General features: G+C 46.8%; 1 pseudogene; it reads left to right on the forward strand.

Moving 5' to 3' along the window:
- The window catches only part of LOC137625722 (gastrula zinc finger protein XlCGF57.1-like), a 43,457-nt pseudogene extending 18,601 nt beyond the window's left edge, over window positions 1–24,856 (forward strand).
- The last annotated feature ends 854 nt before the right edge of the window (window positions 24,857–25,710 follow it).

Consider the following 25,710-nt stretch of genomic DNA (forward strand, 5'->3'; position numbering starts at 1 on the left):
ATGTGCACACTGGATCTAAAGGACGCGTACTTCCAGATCCCAATCCATCCGTCTTCCAGGAAGTACCTGAGATTCTGCCTAGACGACAAGATCTACCAGTTCAAGGTGCTGTGTTTCGGTCTCTCCACAGCTCCTCAGGTGTTCACCAGAGTGTTCACCCTGATTTCATCTTGGGCGCACAGGAAAGGCATTCGTCTCCTTCGTTATCTGGACGATTGGCTGATCCTAGCAGACTCGGAGTCGACCCATCTTCGGCACCGAGACAGGCTTCTGGATCTTTGCCAGGATCTGGGGATAGTGGTAAACCTTGAGAAGTCCTCTCTGCAGCCGTCCCAACGACTGGTTTATCTAGGCATGCTAATAGACACCAATCTCCACAAAGCCTTTCCATCAGACGACCGGATAGCAAGGCTGAGGAGGGTGGCGGAACCCTTCCTCAGGCGAGAAGAGCTCCCCGCCCAGTCGTGGTTGCGTCTCTTAGGTCACCTATCCTCCCTGACTCGTCTGGTTCCAAACAGCCGCCTCAGGATGAGATCCCTTCAATGGCGGCTCAAGTCCCGTTGGAATCAAGGAAGGGAGTGAGTCTTCTCGTCCTCCCCCCAGAATTGACTCTGTTTTCGGACGCGTCAAAAGAAGGGTGGGGGGCGCACGTTCTGAACCAGAGGGCCTCAGGCCTTTGGTCAGAATCAGAAAAGTGCCTACACATCAACCTGCTAGAATTGAAGGCCGTCTTTCTGGCTCTTCAGCAGTTCCAACGGTCCCTGGCGGGTCACTCCGTGGTGGTGATGAGCGACAACGCCATGGTAGTGGCTTATATCAACAAGCAGGGAGGCACTTTTTCGCAGCAGCTATCCCATCTTGCAGTAGAGACTCTGAGGTGGACCGAAATCCACTCGATAACACTATCGGCTCGCTTCATTCCTGGCAAGAGGAATGTGCTCGCCGACAGTCTGAGCAGGGCCTCGCAGATAGTGAGTACCGAGTGGTCTTTGGATCCTCAGATAGCCAACAAAGTCCTGACTTTGTGGGGTTCCCCGACTGTGGACTTGTTCGCGACAGCATTGAACTTCAAGCTGCCCCTGTACTGCTCCCCAGTCCTGGACCCCAAGGCACTCTGGCAAGATGCTTTCCAGCAACGGTGGGACAACATCGATGTGTACGCCTTCCCACTGTTCTGTCTGATGAGAAGGTTGCTCAACAGGACCAGACTATCGGTCAACTGTTCGATGACTCTGGTAGCTCCGCTATGGCATCACGCGGAATGGTTCCCGGACCTTTTGCAGCTCCTGACGGAGCTTCCGAGGGAACTTCCTCCACGACACGAGCTTCTCAGACAACCCCACTCCGGCGTCCCTCACAAGGCCGTAGCCTCGCTTCGGCTTCACGCCTGGAGACTATCCAGCGTCTCCTCGCGGAGAGAGGCTTTTTGCAACAGGTTGCGGAGAGAATGTCTCGGCACCTGCGAAGGTCCTCTGAGGGAGTCTACCAAGCAAAGTGGAGAGTTTTTTGTGGTTGGTGTCGTGGGAGGGGTATCTCTCCACTCGATGCCACTATTCCAGCAATAGCGGACTTCCTCATTTATCTGCGGGAAGAAATGCGCCTTTTTGTCTCGGCAGTGAAAGGCTATCGCTCAGCCTTAAGCTTGGCCTTCAGGCTGAAGGGCGTGGATATTTCTTCATCGCTAGAACTCTCTTTACTCATACGTAGCTATGAGCTTACCTACCCCCAGTCGGAAGTGAGACCTCCTCCTTGGAACGTGGTTCGAGTCCTCAGGTCTCTTAAGAGACCTCCCTTCGAACCATTACGCCAGGCCTCCGATCGCCACCTGTCTTGGAAGACGGCTTTCCTGCTCGCTTTGGCTTCGGCCAAGCGGGTTAGTGAACTTCATGGTCTCTCGTACGACATCGCCCATTCAAGGGGATGGGGGGAGGTAACGTTCAGGTTCGTCCCTGAGTTTGTTGCCAAGACTCAGAATCTAGAGTGCCGGATCCTCGCTTTGACTCTTTCAGGATCGCGAGTCTCCATTCTGTAACAAGCGACCCAGACCAGCTGCTACTATGTCCAGTGAGGTGTCTGAGGCACTACTTGAAGAGAACGGCTGCAGTCCGTCCTCAAGTGCGAGCTTTGTTTGTGAGCACAGGCAGGACTAAGAGGAGGGTCACCAGGAACACCATCTCAGCTTGGATTCGAAGGGTTATCCACCATGCCTTGAATCCGGACCCTCCTCCGTCACATCGCCCTTGGGCCCACGATGTCAGGGGTATTGCTACATCCCTGGCCTTCAAGAGAAACTTCTCTGTGACGCAGGTACTTCAAGCTGGGGTCTGGAAGCGTCAGACGACCTTCACAGCCCACTACCTGCAAGACGTGACCCACAGGAGCCTCGATACGTTTTCTATCGGCCCTGTGGTGGCTGGACAACAGCTGGTCTAACCTCAGGCTCCTTTTTGGACAAGTAGCAGTAGGTTGAGGGCGTTGTTACCCGGTCTTAGTCTGCGTGAATGAAAGAGTATGTCTGACCCTTACTTCTTTCTTCATTCTCCCCTCTCTTGAGGAAGCAGCATCCTGGTCCTCGCATAGCTGACCTCGGCCTCTGCAGGTAACCCATGCTTCTTTGTGCTCCTTGTATTAAGCTTAATACTGTTGCGTCTCCCATACCCTGACGAGGTGGTATTGGGAACGTCCTATCCTAGAATTCCTATCTGAAGGTCTAAAGGTCAACTTCATAGGACGGGTCACACTCTCCTCCACACACTGCTTATGTAGGCCACTCGTTCCTAGCGATGCTAGGAACTTGTGAGGTACAGGGGCTCCTTTTCTCTAGTGCTGCTCACTGAGGGATTGAGCCCCCTGGCAAGCCGAAGTCAGTAAGGCTGGGGACTTTCCACCCTTCCTAAGGGGTAAGTCACCCAATGTAAATAGCGTGGTTTGTATTTCGGTTACGGAACAAATGACAAATTCGAAGATAATTTGTATTTTTTCTAACCATACAAACCTTAGCTATTTACACATATGTGCCCGCCATCCCTGACCCCCAAGTCAAGTCCTACCTCTAAGTGAAGTGAAGCAAGTCACCGGTGTGTGTGGGGGGGAGGGGTAGCAAGCTACCCTTCCCCTACCCCCCGCTAACTAGCGCGGGGGTAATTAACCCTCGTTAAAACTAATGGCTCGTCATTTCAGCTGCGCTAAAAGGTAAACCCAATCTAAATAGCTAAGGTTTGTATGGTTAGGAAAAATACAAATTATCTTCGAATTTGTCATATTATTTCTATTAGGTCTGTATGCCTCACTTTATTAAATGCTTTCTCATAATCAATAAAGCACATATGCGCATCTTTTTGCATTTCAGTGGATCTCTCTGTTATCATCCTTATGATAAAAATAGCATTTCTGGTACCTTTCCCCTTAACAAAACCGTACTGTTCTTCAGCAATTTCTGATTTTAACTTTTTTTTTGTTTTGTTTAAAATTACTTTCAGCATAATTTTTGTAGTTTGACTCATTAAGCTGATGGTCCTAATTAAATTACATTCTACTGCACCAGGGTTCTAAGGTATTGCTATGAAAATAGATTTATACATCTCTTGGAATGTATCCTGTGTTATAAATACACTTAGATAACTCTACAATCTTTATTATTCCAAAATCCCCACTTGCTAATATTGTATCATTTCAAATGTCACATTGTCATTCCCTGGGCTTTTTCCCTTTCTGGAAGTTCTAGTTATTTCCTCATCTAGTAAGTCTAATGCTAACATGGTAATATAGTTACAATTTCATTATTTCTAGGTAGAGGTTGATGTTGGGTGTGCATCTGCAAGCCAGTACGCACAACGTCACATTAAAGACGTGCGGTGAACTATCCTTCTCTCGTCTATCATCCTTCCAGGTCCAACACGGGACAATAAGCATATTGTCTAAGATAACGGTTATGACTTCAGTATAGGATGAGAGTAAGACTCTCTGACCTTGTATCTTCATCTCTTTCCCGTTCCTTGTGATGCAGCAGTTGGACCGTTATGACCCTGGAACGGACTTTGATGCAGGTAAAACACCATAATAAGTTACTATTCTCTTAATTTTATGATAGAAGTAGAGTACTTATTCCTCCATCCTCCTGACAATTGCAAAGATGGATAATAACTTGAACCCATCATTTATTCCTACGCGGATACAAACTTCCGAGCCATTTATCGGGGCTTTACTCCTATGTCGATTTTCTACAACCAGAAAGAAAGAAAAGGTAGTAGGTTGGCCAGAGCACCAGCCACCCGCTGAGATTCTAACGTTAGAGAGTTATTGGGCCATTTAACTGACCAGACATTACTGTATTACATTGGATCCTTCTCTCTGGTTATGGCTCATTTTCTCTTTGTCAACACATACACCAAATAGTCTGGCCTGTTCTTTACATATTCTCCTCTGTCCTCATACACCTGACAACACTGAATTGTTCCGTAACTGGAATACAAACCTACGCAATTTATAGGGGTATTATTTTCGGCAAAGCTGAAAGGACGAGCCATTAAATTCTAGCTAGGGTTAACTACCCATCCCGCTAGTTACTGGGGGTTAGGGGGTAGATAGCTACCTCCCTCACTCACACACCTGTGACTGTACTTCACTTTACTTTTGAATCGGAAGGAGAACGGTTGTTGCCTCTCTTCCTCCTCGCCTATTTTTGGACTGCCATTAATCTTTGTCTTTTTAACTTATGTTTTCTTCTGTATACAGTACTGTATATATAAAAACGTTCTTAATGTTTTTATATATATATTGTAAGCTTTCTTTACGGTGAATGTTGCTGTTTATGTGACAGTGTTTGTATGGCAAGTTATCCAGGACAGAGAACCTTCCCATTCTACATTTCTCCCTTGTATATCGGTCATTCCGTTGGTGGATGGCCTTCTGTGTAACTCGGCCACCGCCGCAGGGGAATCTTCTTCGTTTGGATACTCCTCTTTTCGGCTGTTATCGTCATCTTCCCCTCTACGTGTTCTTAGAAGGAATCTGCTGGGGGAAGGGAGTGCGGCACTTTCGGAGCTTGACTTCGGTCTTGTTCTTTCTCAAGGTCAACGCCGCTGACTTTACGTGGCCGGCCGGCAGAATACTCTGGGGATACACCTATCCCGTTTGCGTGTTAGATTGCGCTTCCAAATGGTTTTTCTTCATCAACTGAAATTATAACTGTTTTTAATTTAACTTTGTTCCAACACGGAGTACGAACTACTTTCTTAGGAGTATCTGGGATCTCCTCCCAACCGACCAGAATTTTGTGTAGTTTACCCTACTCCCGTTTTCTATGCGGGGTAACCTCTGGCGGAGTGATACGCGCCATGAGGCGACCCGGGGTCAGAGAGCATGCTTGCTCAGGTCTCGATCTCCAGTAAGTTTTCTGGTCGCGTCGCGATAACATCTCGACGCGCTCTCCTTACCCAGTGCGACCCTTTGTGTCTCACGTGGTCCCCACGTGGTCCCATTGTGTTCATTCCATACCCTTTCCTACCCTTTCACTCTGTGTTCCTGTGTCTCGCGGTGCCTTACTAGTGCGTTATGGAGCATCCCCGTCGTTGCCCTGGGCCTATGGCCGGTAAATCGTGTGGCACTTTCTTTTCTAAGCCTGAAGTCGACCCGCACTCCTTGTGTTCGTCGTGTAGGGGCAGCGTATGTTCTCCTACGGCCACGTGTCCGGAGTGCGAGTCCTGGAACGAGGTGTAGTGGGTGGGCTACGGCACCAAGAAGAAGAAAGCGTCCAAGAGGTTACCTAGGAAGCCGAGCGTCTCCTCGCCGCTTGCTTCTCCCGATGCCTCGTCGGATAGAGCTTCTCAGCCGCCTTCCCCTACCCAGAGTAGGGGACGAGGTAAGTCAGTTGCGGGGAAGAGGCCCATTGCTCTTCCCCAAGAATCTGAGTTAACTGCTAGTGGGGATGTTTTGTCGGTCCAGGCAAGTGGGGGGCCTGAGGGAGGGACGGGAGTGTGTTCGGAGGGCGGAGTCCTGGTGCCAGCGGGGCCCGTCTCTTCCGACGATCCTATGTGGGGAAAGGCTGCTGCAGCCTCTTCCCCCGCTTCATGGGCCTGTATTTCAGGTTCGTCTGCAGCCGGGGGAGACGCCGAGAAGGAGGACTCACCGTCATCGATCCCCTCGCGTGGGCGCCGCCGAGGACGCCCTTCAGGTCGCCCATGATACTGGAGGAAGAGTTCGAGGCATGGTTCCCCAGCAAGAAGTTGCCTCGCTCTCCCCCAGGGCCTTCAGCAATGCTCCCTCCCATCTTCCTGGAGCCTTCGTCACCTACGGACCGACATGAGGAACCACCAGCGACGCAGGACGACTCGGACCCTTCGGTGCGGTCCTACAGATCTTCGGGCTCCTCTTTCGAGTCATACTCTTTCTCCTCGGGGGATGGAGCTCCGAGGGACCAGAAGAGGAGACGAGAGAGGTCCCGTTTCCGATCCCGTGCCAGATCTCGCCACGCCAGGAGGCACGCTAGATCCCCCAGAAGGAAGCACAGAAGAAGCCGTTCCCCTAGAGAGGAATGGGTGCGTGTCGCCATCCCACGCAGCCACCTCCTGGGAGCTTTAGCAGTTCCGGGTACCTCTGGCTGGCTCCCAAGGGCTCGTTCTCCCACCCCGAAGTACGTCCCCTACAGCAGGTTTGAGCGTCGGATGGAATCCTCACTTCAGGCTCTGGTAGACAGGCATAAGTCCGCGAAGGTTCCGACTCCATCCGCCCAGCGGAGAGAGTTGCCCCTTCTGCCTGGCAGCCGTGTCCCAGCCTCCAAGACTTCGACAAGCCGGCCGGAACGTGAAAGACAACCAGCAGCCACGAGGAAGCCCGCAGCAGCTTGGTCCTCCGTGAGGAGAGACAAGTCCAGGATGGAGGCCTCCGTCCCAGCGGCGATGCCCGTCCTCCATCCAGAACCGCCGAATTCGTACCACGACAAAAGGATGCCTCCACCCCAAGCGGGGCCCCCCTGTCGTAGGTGCGCCTTCTCAGGCAGAGGAGCATCCGACGTAAGGCCTAGGGGATGGCGCGGAAGGCTCGGTGGACAAGGCCTCCGCGTACAGAAAATTACTAGCCCTCATCAGATGCCACCAGAGGCTAGACGAACCGAAGCCCGTGACGGATGAAGACTGGCTCTCGGGCCTCAGCAGGTTGGTGGATACCCCCGTGCAGCAGAGGCCCTCACTGGCTCTTCCCCTGGCTAGAGACGTTAGGCTGGGCATGGAGCATATCAACAGGATAGTGGCCAACCATGCGGACGGCCCCAAGAGTCAGAGCGCCTCCAAACTCCTCCAGGGTCTCAAGACCCAGAAGCGGTTTTACCTCCCTGAAGGGCGCCGTGCGGGTCCCTGTACGGTAGAACCTGCAATCACCATCTTAAGTCAGGGGGCCTCAGAAGAGAGAGCATCCGCCGCCCCAGTTTGCTTCTCCCCGTCGGAGACCTCCATGATGTAGGATTTGGCCCTGGACTTAGTTCACGTCTCGTTGTGGCTAGATTGGTGGGCCTGCACCCTGGTGGGCTTTCAGGCCTCGCACGACCTCTCGGTTCCGGAGAACCAGACCTTGCTGAAGGAACTGATTAGCTCAGGGGGTAAGGCCCTCAAGTTCCTGTCCTACCAGTCCCTCTCGCAGGTGGCCAACTGGGTACTTCGAAAGAGGGATACTGTACAGTTCTCAGCAAACTAATGAGGAGGCTTCCAGACAGGGAAGTGAGAGCCCTGGGGAACTTACCCCTGTGGGGTGAGTCAGTGTTCCCTCTGAAGGCGGTGGAAGAGACGGTGGAGAGGGTCAGGAAACTGAAGGATGCGGGAGAGCCCAGACCCCCTCTAACAAGAAGGCCTGCCCATAGGAGACCATCTTTAGATGTCTCTCACCCTTCCCGTGCCTCACCTAGCCAACCCAGAAGGGACGCCACGGCAACGACCTGGCTCCAGTCTTCGCAGCCCCCCGTAGAGGAGCTTCGACTCCACAGTCAGCCTTCAGACTGTCCTACTCGGGCTCCAGGAGAGGGCGTTCAGGCCGTGCCTCTCGAAGGAGGTAGGAGGGGAGGCCCCCTACTCCTGCCGACGCCTCAGGTTGGGGGATGCCTCAAACAATCTTGGCAAGCATGGCGGGACCACGGAGCGGATCCGTGGACCCTAGCAGTACTAAAGGAGGGGTACAGGTTGCCCTTCTTAGCAGACCCCCCACCTCTGATCCCAGATCAACAGGCGGAGTGGTTGGCATCCAAGGACCCCTTGAGAGTAGCAGCATTGCAGGAAGAAGTCTCGGCAATGCTGGCGAAAGGGGTAGTAGAACCAGTCAAGAACCTGGGTCCAGGGTTTTACAGCAGGCTCTTCCTGGTGGAGAAAACGACAGGGGGCTGGAGACTGGTCATAGACCTCTCAGCCCTCAACAAATTCGTGTGCAAGACCGACTTCAAGATGGACACTCCAAAGTCGGTCCTAGCGGCCTTGAGGGAGGAGGACTTCATGATGTCCATAGACCTCAAAGACGCCTACTTCCAGGTCCCTGTCCATCCCTCCAGCAGGAAGTACCTGAGGGTAAAATGGGGTACCCAAATGCTGCAGTTCAGGACCCTCTGATTCGGACTGTCGACAGCCCCTCAGGTCTTCACGAGGGTCTTCGCAACAGTTTCAGCCTGGGCACACGAACAGGGCATCCGCCTGATTCGGTACCTAGACGACTGGTTGTTGCTTTCAGCCTCAGAGGAAGTACTGAGGGAGCAAGGCGCGAAGCTCCTGCAGTTCTGCAACGTTTTGGGTATCATCATCAACCTGGAGAAGTCCCAACTGATACCCTCCACCAGGATGACCTACCTAGGGATGGTCCTAGACTCCCGGTTGGCGAGAGCCTTCCCCTCCGCGGAGAGACTGGACAACCTAGAACAGATACTCCAGCCCTTCCTGTCGGGCCAGCCCAGGAGAGCCAAGGACTGGCAAAGACTGATAGGCCACCTCATGTCGTTGGAGAAGCTAGTCCCCCAGGGGAGGCTCAAACTCAGGGGAGTGCAGTGGAACCTGAAGGAGCTCTGGAACCAGGGGGACTCCCCGCACAAGATAGTCCCGGTGTCCCCGGAGACGAAGGAAGTCCTGGAGTGGTGGCACGTCAGAACGAACACCCTTAAGGGAATGCCCTTCGCAGCCGACCCTCCGGAGATGCTCCTGTTCATGGACGCATCCAAGGAGGGTTGGGGTGCCCATCCTCTCGACAAAACAGCAAAAGGAAAATGGGAAGTCGAGATGAACCTGCACATAAACGTGCTAGAGGTGATGGCCGTACAAAGGGCATGCCTAGAGTTCGTCCATCTACTCCGGGGAAACACTGTGGCTCTGATGTGCGACAACGCCACGGTGGTGGCCTACGTGAAAAAGCAAGGAGGCCTGAAGTCGAAGGAACTGTGCAGCCTCACAATGGAGTTCCTAGAATAGGCCGAAGTGGAGCAAATCAAAATTTCAGCCAGGTTCATTCCGGGGAAGAGGAACGTCCTGGCCGACGGCCTCAGCAGGATGGGTCAAGTGGTAGGGTCCGAGTGGTCCCTACACCCAGAAGTGGCCAAGACCCTCATCCTAAAGTGGGGCTCGCCGGTGATGGACCTCTTCGCCACGAGACTGAACGCACAGCTCCCCGTGTTTTGTTCCCCTGTGCCAGACCCAGCAGCAGCGTTCGAGGACGCCTTCCACTGCCCTTGGGACAACCTCGACGTTTACGCCTTCCCTCCCTTCGGGATGCTCAGACAGGTCCTTAACAGGGTGAGACGGGCGGACATCCTGTGGATGACTTTGGTAGCGCCCTGGTGCCCGGAGAGAGAGTGGTTCGCGGATCTAAAGGAACTGGCACGCCTTCCACCTTGGCCACTTCTGGACAGACCAGACCTTCTCCGGCAGCCTCAGTTCCAAAGGTTCCACGAAAACTCTCGGTCCCTCCGCCTTCACGCGTGGAGGTTATCGAGCCTCTCCTGAGAAAGGAAGGATATTCGTCGAGGACGGCATTGAGGATGTCAGGGTACCTGAGACATTCGTCAGTCGCGGTGTACCAGGCGAAGTGGGCTACCTTTACTAAGTGGTGCTCCTCGAAGAACATCAGGCCGTTAGGGGCCTCCATTCACGAGATAGCAGACTTCCTGGTCTATCTCAGGGATGAAGTGGGCACTTCCATCCCAGCCATTAAAGGAGTCCGGGCGGCGCTGGGCCAAGTCTTCCTCATGAAGGGCATCGACCTAGGTGCCTCCAGACATATCTCGATGCTCATCAAGAGCTTCGAGCAGTCGTGTTCCCCCCAGGGCGCTAGAGTGCCCCAGTGGGATGTGGCTAGGGTACTGAAGATGCTTTCAGAACCTCCCTTCGAGCCCCTCAAAGACATCTTAGACAAGGAGCTCACCCTCAAGACAGTCTTTCTGTTAGCTCTGGCATCAGCAAAAAGAGTAGGTGAGATTCATGGTCTGTCTTACAAGATCTCACACTCGAAGGGCTGGCGAGAAGCTACCTTCAGATTCTTACCCTCCTTCGTAGCCAAGACTCAGAATCCAGCTGTTTGGGACCCCAAGTTTGAAGGGTCCTCAGTGCCAGCCATCCCGCATTCGGACAACCCGAGGGACTTGCTTCTGTGTCCAGTCATGGCAGTACGGAAGTACCTAGAGAGGACGGCCAAACTTCGCCCCGAAACCAGGAGTCTGTTCGTCTCCTCGGGACTGGTGAAGAAGCCGGTCTCCAAAAATACGATCTCCTGGCTACGACAGGTGATCATGAGAGCCTACAGTAGTGCAGGGGTCCCTCTTCCAGGAAGGCCTAGACCTCACGACATTAGAGGACTGAGTACTTCGTTGGCCTTTGAAAGAAACGTGGCAGTGGGCCAAATCCTGAGGGCAGGTACATGGTCTAGACAGTCTACCTTTATGGCTCACTACTTAAAGGATTGTTCGAGGAGATCCTTGGATGGGTTCTCTCTCGGTCCCGTCATTTCCGCGCACCAAAAGATTTAAAGGTGTAGCCCCGGGGAAGCCGCGGGCGGTAAGTCCAAGAGACACAGGTTCCTTCCTTACCCCTTTTTTCCTCTATCACCATCCCCTACATGACCCTTAAATCCTTTAACTGCCATGGGATACGCTGTCAGTGGAAGAATACGTCTCCAAGGATTTTTGCAGAGGTGAGTTACTTAGACACTAGAGAGTTTTTTGCGTAGTTTTCCCTATTTTCTCGTGTTTCCTTTGGGGTCAGCAAAACCTAGCCTCCTATTTAGGTTCCTTTTCTCTCCTCATCACGGTCTCTAGGTCCGGAAGGCCAATCCCACCTCCTAATGTATAAGTCCCCTAAGAAAGTAGTTCGAGGTAAGTACTCCTTGTTGGAACAAATCACAAATTTTAAGTAATTTGTATTTTTCCTAACAGTACTTACCTCGAACTACTTTCGGGTTATGGCCCGCCCATCCTGCCCCGAGTGCCTTACAGGACTTCGTAGAAACCTATCTGTCAAAAACTTACTGGAGATCGAGACCTGAGCAAGCATGCTCTCTGACCCCGGGTCGCCTCATGGCGCGTATCACTCCGCCAGAGGTTACCCTTCATAGAAAACGGGAGTAGGGTAAACTACACAAAATTCTGGTTGGTTGGGAGGAGATCCCAGATACTCCTAAGAAAGTAGTTCAAGGTAAGTACTGTTAGGAAAAATACAAATTACTTAAAATTTGGGATTTTCAGCTTCGTCTCCCCCCCTTCCCACCGGAGGGTTAAGTGGTTCTCCCAAGTATTTAATTTTCTCAGCTGAATTGATTAATTGTACTGTTCAGTAATTCTGGTTTTGTTACAGTTTTTTCACTGTCGCTCTCCTTCTCCCATCAATGTCGGCTGAGGAAGCGAGTGGGCAGCCCTTAACTTGTGTCTGTTCTCTCGGTGGACACCTTTCCCGTCCGCGGACTAGGTGCTCCTCCTGAGGGAGTTTTTGTTACATATTTTGTTTTTATTTTTTCCTCAGTTAGCGTTGCCGTACTTCTTCGTTCGGTTAGGATAGCCGACGTAGAAGAGCAGTACAGTTCGGTCCTGTGGAATCTGCTGTCACTGCGCCGTTACTTTTCTGTTCAGCTCCTGATCAACAAACCAACCTCGCGGAACTAGCTCCTGTTACATTTTCTCACGTAGCCCTCGATCCAGACCTTCAACTTGATCAAGGCTTGTTGATAGGAAGCAAAGAGTGCTACCCGGAGGTCCGCCTCCAGGGGTTGGACTACTTTCCCTTTCAAGGGAGAGTTATCCTCCCTAGGTGTTGGGTTGTCCTCTCTTTCGAGGAAGAATTTTCTTTCATCTTCTACATTATCGCACTGGTCTCTGATTGCTGTTGCTGTTTCTTCGTCAAAGACTACACTCCTCTCCATGCTGAGTCAACGCTTCTATTAGGGGTGGAGCAAAGTTCGAGGCAAGTCACTCCTGCGAGTCGGAGGCCTTCTGTTGCTTATCAGCTTCCTGATCCTCTTGCCCCTTCTAGGGTTCATCACCGTGGTCATTGACTCCACTGTACTCCTTGGCTGCTTCGCCTTAGAGGCGCTCCTTCGCCGTTGGCGAAAAGACGCCTCTTCAGCTCTTAAGCCTCGTCACTGCAGAGGAGCCTTCTTGTCCTGATTGTACTGATTCGTGACCTTCGCCTGTTTCTTCGGTCTCGCCTGCTCATCAATGAACCCAGGTTCGTGTTGCCTAAACAAGGTCTCGTTCATGAGCCTCTCCCTGGGGATGTTTGCCCTACCAAAGGGTACATCCGTCTCCAGATCATTGTTCCGCTGTTCGCCGACCAGTTGCTCCTCGATTACCACTGGCAGCCTGGCGAAGTCTCAGTTCAACTAGTAATCTCACAACCATGGCCCTGAGGTTCAAGAATTAAATGCCATGTTTGGTAATGATGACACCATACAAACCTGTTATCCTGGATCATAATTAAAGGTAAAAGTTGGAAAAAGACAAATGAACAGGATTCATTACTAAACTACATGAAGTGAATGAAGGTCAATATACAGTATGAATGAAGGTCAATATACAGTAAGAATGAATATGTTTTCATTCCCAGTCTTAACAGTGTGGACCCCTCTATCCTAGACCATAATGGAAGAAATTTAGTGGGAGAGAAAACTTATGCCAATTGTGCTAAGCCCTCCTCCTAGGTAACTGAATCTCTTCAATCTTGGACCCTTCTCTGATGCCAGTGGAACTTATCAGGAGTGATGTTGATGCTTTATAAGTATTTGTTCCCACTGATACAAACCCTCATCCTGTAATAGTACCATTTTAATTTTCTTGTATATTAAGAGTACATTTTTAGCCTTGCTGGAAATGTTAAAATTTACATGAAGTGTCTGTGGTTACGGGCTAGCAGTAGCAAAGCCCCGACCTCCCAAAAAGCAACTGAGTAGCAACTTTGTTTTTAGCTGACAGAGATTACAGATGTATTCCCAGGGTCTTCATCTGGCTATTTTACTTTTCTTTTAGACAATGGTTATGGTGAGATCGTAATGTGCAGTGGTTTGTTATGGAAGGAAAAGGCTTAGGTGTTTGCTTCTGGATTTGTGCAATTTGCTGATATTATACTTCCTTCCTGTAGGACATATTCACTATTTGCTGTCTCTTCACTTGGTTTGGTGACGAACATATCAACAATACTGAGGAAAAGAATTTTCCGTAGATAATTGTCAGAGGAAATGCTTTCTAAAGGTGTCAAGTGAGGGGAAGGGCATTGCCCTTCTTCTCATAAGGGATTTTTTTTTTCCCAGGAGGATCATTGCAGTCCAGATATCCCTTAAGGGCAAACTTCAAGTTTTCCCTAATCCCCACCCGCCTTTGCTGTGAAGTGCAGCCAATTGATAAAAGGGTCATTACATCCATTCTACCATGGAAGAGAAAGAGTGCTATATGAGAACCTTGTGCTTCTTGGTAATCTACGCACTGCCAGTGAGGTTTGAAGGGAGCTGCCCTCATTGCTCTTCCCGAGTCTAAGCTCCTTTTCTTGCCTCTTGAGTCTAAGCATAGAGACAATGATAAGGAGGCTAATTGATAAGAGAAGTATTGCATCCCTCCTACCATTGGAGAAAGGGCTGTACCAGAACCTTGAGGGGCTTCTCAGTACTTTACGCATTGCCAGTCGGGTTTGAAGGGTGCCACTCTTCTTTAGTCTAGGCTGCTACTTCAAGGATTAGAACAGTGAAATTATTAAGTCCAGGAGGCCAGTCAATAAGGATTAAAACAGAGACATCATCACGTGTAGTAGGCCAATCAATAGTTATGCAATTGTATCCCTCCTATGGGTTCCCTTCCATAGTGCTCAAGCAGAACCTTGAGATTACCAGTACAGTACTCTACGCACTCATTCGGGCTTGCCACTTCCTGATGCTGTTCCTTCAAGGAATATGTTAATGGACCTGTGGGTCACATCTTGCAGGTAGTTGAGGGTGAAAGTCATCTGCCATTTCCAAACATCGGCATGAAGAACTTGCATCACAGAGAAGTTCCTTCTAAAGAGGTTGTGAGGTTTCACCCGTACTCCTGAGGAAGGTATGTCAGTATTCGAGAAAAAACTCTAACCAGAACAAGACTGTGTTCTTTGAGATATTTTTCAGTTTGTGTTTTTCAAGATCTTTTTCCAATATTCCTGTCCTTATGAAGAGATGTTGCAGCTGAGACCTAACTGATCTAGTCCACTCGAGATATAGCACCTTCGTGCTTTCACAGTAACAGCTGATTGCCAAAAGTGAGTGTCTACAGTAGCTGATTGCCAAAAGTGAGTGTCTACAGTAGCTAATTGCCAAAAGAGAGTGTCTAGCTGATTGCCAAAAGTGAGTGTCTAGCTGACTATCAAAAGTGAGTGTGTTGCTGTTTGCCTAAAGTTAGTGTCTAGCTGATTGCCAAAATTGAGTGTCTAGCTGATTGCCAAAAGTGTCTAGCTGATTTGCAAAAGTGAGTGTCTAGCTGATTGCCAAAAGTGAGTGTCTAGCTGATTGTCAAAAGCAAGTGTCTAGCTGATTGCCAAAAGTGAGTGTCTAGCTGATTGTCAAAAGTGAGTGTCTATCTGATTGCTAAAGTGAGTGTCTAGCTGACTGCCAAAAGTGTGTGTCTATCTGAGTGCCAAAAGTGTGTGTCTATCTGAGTGCCAAAAGTGAGTGTCTATCTGACTGCTAAAAGAGAGTGTCTAACAGACTGACAGATGGGTGGTGCTTCCCTGCCACATCTTGGTAGTTAATTACCTTATTAGATTTTAACGGTAGTTCAAGTCTTCACTGAAATCATACTCCTATGAAAAGACTCGGGTTTGTTTTATTAGGAAGATTATAACTTTGAAATTTGTGATTTTTCTTTTAATCTCTTGTTCGTTATTTTTGTCATTTTCCTTTTATATATTTCTCTTTACTTTTTTTCCGAGTGGGGTTTGTTTGTCCTGTTTGGCCTTTTGGGCTTGTAACATTCTTATTTTTCCAACTTGGATTGCACCTCGGTTTGTAATAATGAGTACTGAAAAGTAGTTCTGTTGCCCCACCTGAGGTCTGCCATGTGCAAAATACTGGTAGAGTTGTTTGCTTCAATTTTGTTATTAGTATAATATTATTACACTTTTTTCATAACTAGAGAGATCAGTAACATGCATCATGGTTTTTATATTTTTTCTTTGTGTGTTTCTTTGTATTGGGGATGTAAGTACAGTACTGAATCTTCTTAATTGATTTTCCCTGTCAAGTCCTGAGACTAAGGGCAAAAGTGTCTTGACTCAAGTTTGTGTTTGAGTGGATCTTTATCACCACTTCTTCTTACCTTGCTAGCTTGTTCATGATTTAATGGCCATTCCAGTTTGTGTGGGGCAAGACTCCTTATTAAAAGGACATGTTTGTAATTGCTAAGAAGAATGCAAATGATTTCCTAGAATTTACGGTTTTCAGTGGTAATGATTATTTGATGTCTTCTTATCTATTTTATATGTAATTTGGAGGTTGGCTGTACTGTAATGGTTTCTTTTATAATCTGCTCATCCACTATGTAGGTCATCGTTATTTGGTCTTGGTAGCTGCGGGTCACATTGATTTTCTTGTTGTACTCTGGATTTTAGTAACTACATTCTATTATCTTCTTGATGGCTTTTAAACGTGTCATTGAAAAAGAGAGAGAGAGAGAGAGAGAGAGAGAGAGAGAGAGAGAGAGAGAGAGAGAGAGAGAGAGAGAGAGAGAGAGAGAGAGAGAGAGAGAGAGCGCGCCTGGCAGCCATGTGTACCTGCCCTTTGATCCGAGGGCCACTCCTGCAGAACATTCATGTCCGCTGAGGATACCGATCCTCACCGATTTTGTCTGGCTTGTAGGGGGACAACGGTGTGATGTGGATAACAAGTGTAATGAGTGTTGGGAGTGGTCTGCCTCCCAGTGGGAAAGGTTTGGGCGACTGCGGAAGAAGAAGTCTAAAAGGGATTCTTCTCCTTCGAAGGTTTCTTCAAAACAGAAGAAATCCAAAGCTTTTTTCGCCGCCCCCACCTTCCTCCAAAGCTTCTTCTCAAGTGGTTTCCTCCAGAGAACCGCCGAGTCGTAGCGCAGGCCCTTTAACTCCTGTGCATCCTTGGTTCTTGAGAGATGGTATTGCATCCCTAAGCAAAGCGGCCTCGCCTCTTTCCCTCCGGAAAGTCCTTTTCTCTTTCTCTTATTTTACAGGTGTGGCCGCCCCTGGGATTATCCGGTCCACCTTCCAAGGTGTTGCTGCAGCTTCTTCAGGGAAGTGCGGAGTGGCAGCGCTCGTCTTCTTCTGAGATTGATCCTTTGGTTCTTGTGGACTGTGTGGTGTATGAGGAATTGTGTACTTCCCTGGCAGACAGGGTCAGACAAGCGGTAAGACCACAGGACTTCATGGGCACACTGGACCTAAAGGACACATACTGTACTTCCAGATCCCAATCCATCCGTCTTCAAGGAAGTATCTGAGATGCAGTCTGGACAACAGGAAATACCAGTTCAAGGGGCTGTGCTTCGGTCTTTCTACAGCACTCCAGGTCTTCACGAGAGTGTTTGCCCCTGTGTAATCTTTGGCTCACAGACTCGGCATCCGTCTCCTACATTATGTGGACGATTGGCTGATTCTAGCCGACTCGGTGGCAACCCTACTTCATTATTATTATTACAGTATTATTATCATTATTATTGTTATTATTATTATTATTATTATTATTATTATTATTATTATTATTATTATTATTATTACAAACTAGGCTATAACCCTAGTTGGAAAAGTAAGATGTTATAAGCCCAAGGACTCCAACAGGGAAAAATAGCCCAGTTATGAAGGGAAAAAAGGAAATCAATAAACTACAAGGGAAGAATAAACAATGAAAATAAAATATTTCAAGAACAGTAACAACATTGAATTAGATCCTTCACATATAAACTATAAAAAAACTGCAAGAAACAAGAGGAAGAGAAACAAGACAGAACAGCGTGCCTGAGTGTACTCCCAAGCAAGAGAACTCTAATCCAAAACCAGAAAACAAACGTTTGATTTTGGAGTGTCCTTCTCCTAGAAGAGCTGCTTACCATAGCTAAAGAGTCTTCTATCCTTACCAAGAGGAAAGTAGCCACTGAACAATTACAGTACAGAAGTTAACTCCTGGAGCGAAGAAGAATTGTTTGGTAATCTTAGAATTGTCAGGTGTATGAGAACAGAGGAGAATATGGAAAGAAAAGGCCAGACTATTCGGTGTAAGTGTTGGCAAAGACAAAATGAGTCGTAACCAGAGAGAGAAGTCAAGGGACCCAATAAATCTCTAGCTTTTGTGGCTTTGCCAAGATCTGGGAATCATGGTAAACCTCAAGAAGTCATCCCTGCTTCCCTCTCAATGACTGGTACAGTAGACCCCCGGGGTATGGCGTCCCCAGCTTACGTTTTTTTCACATTACGGTGTGGAATACGATGTTTTTTTGTCCCCTCGTTATGACATTTTACCCACCTTACGGCATCGAATTCCAAAATTCAAACTTGGCGTTTTTTACGTGTACGACTGTGCGCGTTACTCGCCTACCACAACGCTCATACGTCACTGCATACTTCACTAAGAAGCTGGTCTGCTATTGGTCGGCGTCACTAAGATGCCGATACGCTTTTGGCCGAAATCCCTCCTACAATGCCTGAGAGAGGTGCTGCCTCTCTCTCTCTCTTTGTTAATCGCGCGCTCAGTTCAGAATCTTGTTTGCGTTTCATAAAGACTTGATCTCGTGTGAGTGCTTGTGATATCGTATTTTTTGTGCATTTTAGTGCTTAATTCCAACTTTGATTCGTTAGCCTTGGGTCCTAAGATTGCTAGTGATGTTAAAGGGAAAAGTAAGAAAATGATTACTATGGAAACGAAGCTGAAGATAATAAAGAAATACGAAGAAGGCATGCGCATGGGGCTTGTTGTCGATAAGGCTGACGTTGATAACCTTATCGAGGAGCACAGGGAGGAGCTTACGACTGAAGACTTGGAGGCAATGCAGTTGACCATCATTCAAGAAGAGCACAGCTCTAGTGATGACGAGGACGGGGGGGAGACTGAAGAAACGACATCGGCAGAAATAAGGGAAGCTATCGGTTGGTATGAAAACCTGATGAGATTCATTGAAAAAAAAAGACCCAGAAAAACTTCACACAGGTCGTCTTCTGGAGAGTGTTAATGACAAGTGTGAGTCATTTTAGAAATATTTTGAGGAGGCATCAGAAACAGGCTTCTTTGGATAGATATTTCTCCAAAAGAGAAGTGTCAGAAAGCAAAGATGATACGTATAAGTGATTCTATTAAAAAAAGCTAAAAGAGAGTAATTTTTTAAGTTCTAAAAAAAAATAATCAAAAACATTTCAAAAGACAAAAATAATAAAAAAAACAATTTTTAATTTTAAGTGTTTAATAGTAAGAATAAATTTATTATTAAGTGTACATAACATAATTAGCATTGATACGTTTTTATATCTTCCATCTCCCCCCTCTGCCTCCACCCACTACCAGCTCAAGTCACGTCACTCCAAAGGTAAATAAGATTTCATTTTTCCTTTACAGTACAGTATATAATTTTTATCTGTAATGTTATTTAATTATATACTGTACAGTACATGCATATTATATATAAGTATACTGTAGTACAGTGCTTAATATACTATTTTACTAATTTTTAATATGTATATAAAATTTTGATGTTTTTACCTGGAGTTTTGCACGCATTAGCTATTCTATTGCCCGCCATACGACATTTTCACCATACGATACCAACTCCGGAACGGATTAATGTCGTATGGCGGGGGGTCTACTGTATATGTAGGAATGATTATAGAAACCAACCTGCACAAAGCCTTCCCATCAAATGACAGGGTAGTATGGCTTAGGAAGGTTGCAAGGTCATTCCCTAGACGAGAATAACTCCCAGCCCAGAGGTGGCTATGTCTCCTCGGGCATCTATCATTTCTGGCCCGTCTAGTTCCCAACGGCCACCTCAGGATACGATCCCTCCAATGGCGGCTAAAGTAAAACTGGAATCAGGCCTTCGATTCCCCGGGTATTCTTATCCCCATGGGACCAGAGGAACGGGTGGACCTTGAATGGTGGGTGGCAGACGAGAATTTGGTAAAGGCCATCGACCTTGTCATCCTTTCCCTGTACTTAATACTCTTCTTGAATGCATCAAAAGAAGGGTGGGGGGCCCACATGCTGCACCACACGACCTTAGACCTTTGGTCAGAGTTTTAAAAGTACCAGCACATAAATCTCTTAGAGATAAAGGCAGCCCTCCTGGCCCTTCAACAGTTCCATCAGTTCCTGGTGGGCCACTCTGGTGGTGATGAGCGACAACACCACAGTTGTGGCTTACGTCAACAATAGAATTACTGAGATGGGCGGAAGTCAACTCGGTGACCCTATCAGCTCGCTTCATTCCCTGCAAAAGGAATGTGCTCACAGACAACCCGAAGAGAGCGACTCAGATAGTGGGCTCCGAGTAGTCTTTGGATCTTCTAGTAGCCAACAAAGACTTGACTTTGTGGGTTCCCTGATAGTGGATCTGTTCGCAACGTCTGTGAATTTCAGGCTTATGTTGTACTGCCCCCCATTCCTGAACCCCAAAGCTTTCTGGCAAGATGCATTCCAAAAACAGTAGGACAATATCAATGTTTACGCCTTTTCCTTGTTCTGTCTGATGAGAAGAGTATTCAATAAGGCCAGAACATTGGTCACACTCTCAGTGACCCTCATAGCTCCGCTATGGCATCGTGCAGAATGGTTCCTGCGAAGATCGTCAGCATCAGTTTACCAGGCTAAGTGGAATGTCTTCTGTGGTTGGTGTTGTGGAAGGGGTATCCCTCTACTCGATGCCACTATTCCAGCAGTAGTGGAGTTCTTTGTGTATCTGTGAGAGGAAATGCTCCTCTTGGTTTCTGCAGTAAAAGGCTATCACTCAGCCTTGAGTTTTGCCTTTAAACTGAAAGGGTAGACTTTCCTCCTGCTGGAACTTTCCCTCCTCATACGAAGTTACGAACTTACCTGACCTCAATTAGAAGTGAGACTTCCTCCATGGAACGGGGTTCGAGCTCTTCACTCCCTGAACAGTCCTCCCTACGAACCATTATGCTAGGCAACAGACTGCCACCTCATGTTGAAGACGATGTTCCTACTCGCTTTGGCATCGGATAAGTGAGTCAGCGAACTTCACAGTCTCTTGTGTGACATCGCCAATTCAAGGAGATGGGGAGAGATAAGCTTCAGCTTCATCCTTGAGTTTGTTGCTAAGACTCAAAATCTGGGGGTAGCGGATCCTAGGTTTGATTTCTTGCGGAAAACGAGTCTCCATTCTTTAACCGACGACCCAGATCATCTGTTACTATGTCCAGTAAGGAGTTTGAGGCACTACCTCAAAAGAATAACAGCAGCTCGTCTCCGGGTGCCATCACGTTTCATCAGCATGGGGAGGGTCAAAAGGAGGATTGCGAGTAACACCATATCTGCATAGATTCGTAAGGCCATCGACATTGCACTAAATCCAGATTCTCCTCCAACACGTCGACCCAGAGCACATGACCTTCAAACGTAACTACTCTATGACACAGGTCCTACAAGATGACCTTCACTTCCCACTACCTGCAAGACGTAACCCACAAGAGACTTGATGCGTTTTCTATCGGTCCTGTGGTGGCTGCACACCAACTGGTTTAATACCTCAATCTCCTCAATGGACAAGTAGCAGAAGTTTGAGGGCATTGGTTACCCGGTGTTAGTCTGAGCGAATAAAAAGGAATGACTGGTTCTTTTCTTTTCTTGATCCTCCCCTCTCTTGGGGAAATCAGCATCCAGGGTCCTGTGCACTGACCTCAACCACTGCAGGTAAACCATTGTTCCCTTGTGTAACCTAGTACTGTATTGTGTCAATACTGTTGCGTCCCCATACCCTGGCGAGGTGGTGTTGGGTATGTCTTGGTGACCTCGGACAATTCCTGTGACTGAAGAATTCTTACCTTGACAGTCACATTGCTAGTACAGTATCTCAACACACAGCTTGTGTAGGCCACAGACCATGCATAGCAAGGTTTAGCGAGGTGTTAGGGTTTCCACTTTTTGTGCTAACACACACAAAGGGGAATCCCTGGGTAAAAGCCTAAAAGCCAGGTTGGCAGGAATGTCTGCCCTTCTAATGGGTGAGTCAACCCCTATAAATAGAGTAGGTTTGTATTCCAGTTACGGAACAAATGACAAATTTGGAAGTAATTTTTATTTTTCCTAATTATTATTATTATTACTTGCTAAGCTAAAACCCTATTGGAAAAGCAGGTTGCTATATGCTGAGGGGCCCCAACAGGGAAAATAGTCCAGTGTGGCAAGGAAACAAGGAAAAGTGGAATATTTTAAGAACAGTAACAACACTAAAATAAACATTTCATATATAAACTAAAAACTGTAACGAAATAAGATAGAATAGTGTGCCTGAGTGTACCCTCAAGCAAGAGAACTCTAACTCAAGATAGTGGAAGACCATGGTACTGTGGCTATGGCACTACCCAAGACTAGAAAACAATGGTTTGATTTTGGAGTGTCCTCCTAGAGGAGCTGTTTACCATAATGATACAAACCTGTAGATATTTAAAAAGATTTGCCTGCCAACCCAGTCCCTCTTGAAGTCCACCTCCAAGCAAAGTGAAGTACAGTCACAGGTGTGTGAGTGAGAGGGGTAACTACTACTCCCCACCCCACTAATTAGCAGTATGGGTGGCTAATCCTCGCTAAATGCTAATGGCTCGACCTTTCGGCGAATAATACCCCTATAAATAGCTGCAGGTTTGTATCATTAGGAATAATACAAATTACTTCCAAATTTGTCATATTTAGCATTGCTTGCATCTGTTGAGATCTAATTATTTTTTCCCAGGAGTTGGTCTTTAGATGTGGAAGGGCTTTCAAACTCTTTGGAAATATCTGATTTTGTTCAGAGCATTTTTTTGTCTTTTACATTTTCTCTTGTTTTCATTTCAGGTGATTTCAACATGAGAAGTTCATCAGATTTCTGCCATCAAAATATACTGGGATTTTGAATGTTGTCAGGGACATTTTTAGGTTAATAATGGTAACAATTAACAAAATTATATTAACTTCAGAATTTTGTTCTAAAGGAAATTGTTTGAAATTGCAGTTTAACAATAGCATTGTCCAAGTCTGAAGACACATTTTAGTTTTTCATAGCATTGTGTTCTTAGATTTTAATATGGGTCAGTCCTATTTTTGTTAGATTTATTCACTTAGTGGTCTGTCTAAACAATATGTATTGCTTGCACCATATGGGTGACTGGTTAATGAAAGATAGACAGTTAACTTATAAGAGAAACTCAGATTGTTTAATAAAGCAAGAAAACAAGTGCATAGTCTGCTGCTTAACACAGTTGCGATAAGTTTTCTGTACAGTAATTTTAAGCTCAAAGGTATAAAAAAGAAATCAAATGTAGATTCGTCATTGTGATTTGAACATCTTGTATCTTAAAATGGAAAGTGAAGACCAAGACAAAGTATTGTTATCTTCAATCAGACATGAAAAGGAGAGTTTAGAAGACCATCCACCAGGAATCACCGTTAATGCCTCTTCATTCCTAGAACCTTGTGTAAAAGTCAATACTGAACCAGAATTCATTGACCCAAATGCGATTGATACAAAATATCCATGCGCATCTTCTATCAAGGTTGAGGAAGATCTAGAAGATCCGTTAAGTTGCGATAAACATTGTGAAGGGGTAAATGTAGGGAAAGAATATGGAGAGCTGAGTACAGCTGTCATGAATGAGCCTGAGATACCTTTAGTGCCATGTGGAGAAATGATAGATAAAATTCAGGGCAGTGAGAGTGACAAGGAAGAAGTGGACATATTTCCAGGAGACATTATACCTGCTACCAGCAATGGCAGACGCGATTGTAGAGTTCTTCGGGATCCAACAGGAATGGGAAATAAAATCTTCATGTGCTCCAAATGCCGGCGGACTTATACACGCTTCAGCCACTTTGAAATCCACATAAGGACCCACATGGGGGAGAAACCATTCACCTGCGCTGAGTGTCAAAGCAGTTTTTTCACTCCGAGACATCTACGGCGACACATGAAGACTCACACTAGAGAAAAGCCAACGCGAGAAAAAACCTTTCAGTTGCCCCGAATGTAAAAGCTCCTTTTCTCGGCCCTCCGCCCTGAAAATCCATATGAGGAGCCATACGGGTGAAAAACCGTTTGCCTGCAAGCAATGTGTAAGTGCTTTCTCAAGTTTTTCTCAACTCCAAACTCACATCAGAACCCACACTGGGGAGAAACCATTCACTTGCTTTGAATGTGACCGCTATTTTACACGGCTGGGTAGTCTTAGAATGCATGTGAAGATGCACACTGGAGAAAAGCCCTTTGCTTGTTCGGAATGTTCGAGAACTTTCTGTCGCCAGAACGTTCTGAAGATCCACATGCGAACTCACACTGGCGAAAAACCTTTCTCATGCACAATATGCCAAAGTGCATTTTCTCAATCAAGCAACCTCAAAGAGCACATGAAGAAACACACGGGGAAAAGACCGTTCAGCTGCACCGGGTGTCAGAACACGTATCCTCGGTCGATCGATCTAAAGGTACACATGAGTACCCACACAGGGGAAAAGCCTTTCTCTTGTAAAGTATGTAGAATGACTTTCACCAGTTCTCACCATCTCACAAAGCACAAGAAAACTCACAGCGGAAAAGCAAGCGGTTACTATTCGTTACACCTGCAATTTATGCCAGGGTAGTTTTACTAGTAAGGCCATCTCAAATCTCATATGAGATCTCACTTGGGAGTACGACCGTTTGTTTGTACCATTTGTGAGAGTAGCTTTACACGATCTGATAGCCTACAGAGGCATATCAGAATTCACACTGGGGAAAAGCCATTCACATGCGACGTGTGCCAGAATAGTTTTACGCAATTGTGTAGCCTCCAGAAACACATGAGAGTCCATACAGGCGAGCAGCCGTTTTCCTGCCCTGAATGTCAGCGTAAATTTTCTCAATCACACAGTTTGAGGACGCATATGAAAACCCACAAATGAGAGGTACCCCTTTGCTACTGTACGTACATTAATGTTAGAAAATTATTTTATATTTGGTGTCTGAGTAGTTATATATTTGCTGAATATTGTTAAGAATATCTAGATGATGAATAGATATTGCATAGGCATTGAGCAAGATTTCAGCAAGTGTAGGCAGTGTGTTTAACTGGATTGAAATTGAGGAAAATTGTGATTTGTGTAGGCAAGGCCAGTATAAAACCTCAGCATAAAATATACTATTGAAAGTGTTGAAATTCTGTGCTACTTCCAAGCAACAAAACTGGGGAAAGGTTGCTCTCTCTCTCTCTCTCTCTCTCTCTCTCTCTCTCTCTCTTCTCTCTCTCTCTCTCTCTCTCTTTTGCATTGCATTATGTCTGCTCTCCTGTTATGAGGTATACGCAATTATCTTTTGGTGCTATATTAGCTGATAATTTTTCATTTATATGTTACTTTGTCAAACTCATTTATTTTCTATCCTTTGCTCTCCAATCATCTCACAGCATTCAAAGTTGTGTTCAACATAACATTGGAATTAATCTCTTCAGTGCCATCAGTACATATAGTTGAAGATCAATCTGAGTTTGAGCTTCTCTCCTATGCTGTTACCAAGTTCTATCTGGACTTCTTAAACATTTTGCTCATTGGTTGTCTCTGACTGTGGTACTTCTCTCATTTAAATTGGACAAGATGCAACAAGAAAAGTTTGATATCAGTTTTTTTTTCACATTTGGTTTAAGGAATATATGTCTTCAAAATCATATATTTGACCTGTATCTAATGTTGTTTATTCTTTTGTGGATACAAACTTCAGAGTCATTTATATGGGGTTACTACTAATCATGTTTTCTATGACCGGCCAATCAAAATTTTGGTTGATTGTGTCATGCTTCGTGTTGGGTAAATGCTGCGCGTGTGCAAGGAGCAAGCGAGAGGTTGCTCACTGCATCTCCCTGACAACACTGCTGGGTGGGAAGGGAAGAAGTTGTTATCTCACTTCCTCTCTACGATCGACCCTTTCTCATTCATCTTGTTTACCCTTTTAGTGTTTAGCTCTCTCGACTTGTGTTTTTTCTTAATTCATGGTCATTTGAATGACCATTCATTAACTGTGAGTTACGAGTGAGTGCTTATGTCCAATAAATCTCAGTA

The sequence above is a fragment of the Palaemon carinicauda genome, chromosome 32 (genome assembly GCF_036898095.1).
Source record: "Palaemon carinicauda isolate YSFRI2023 chromosome 32, ASM3689809v2, whole genome shotgun sequence".
NCBI classification, from domain to species: domain Eukaryota; kingdom Metazoa; phylum Arthropoda; class Malacostraca; order Decapoda; family Palaemonidae; genus Palaemon; species Palaemon carinicauda.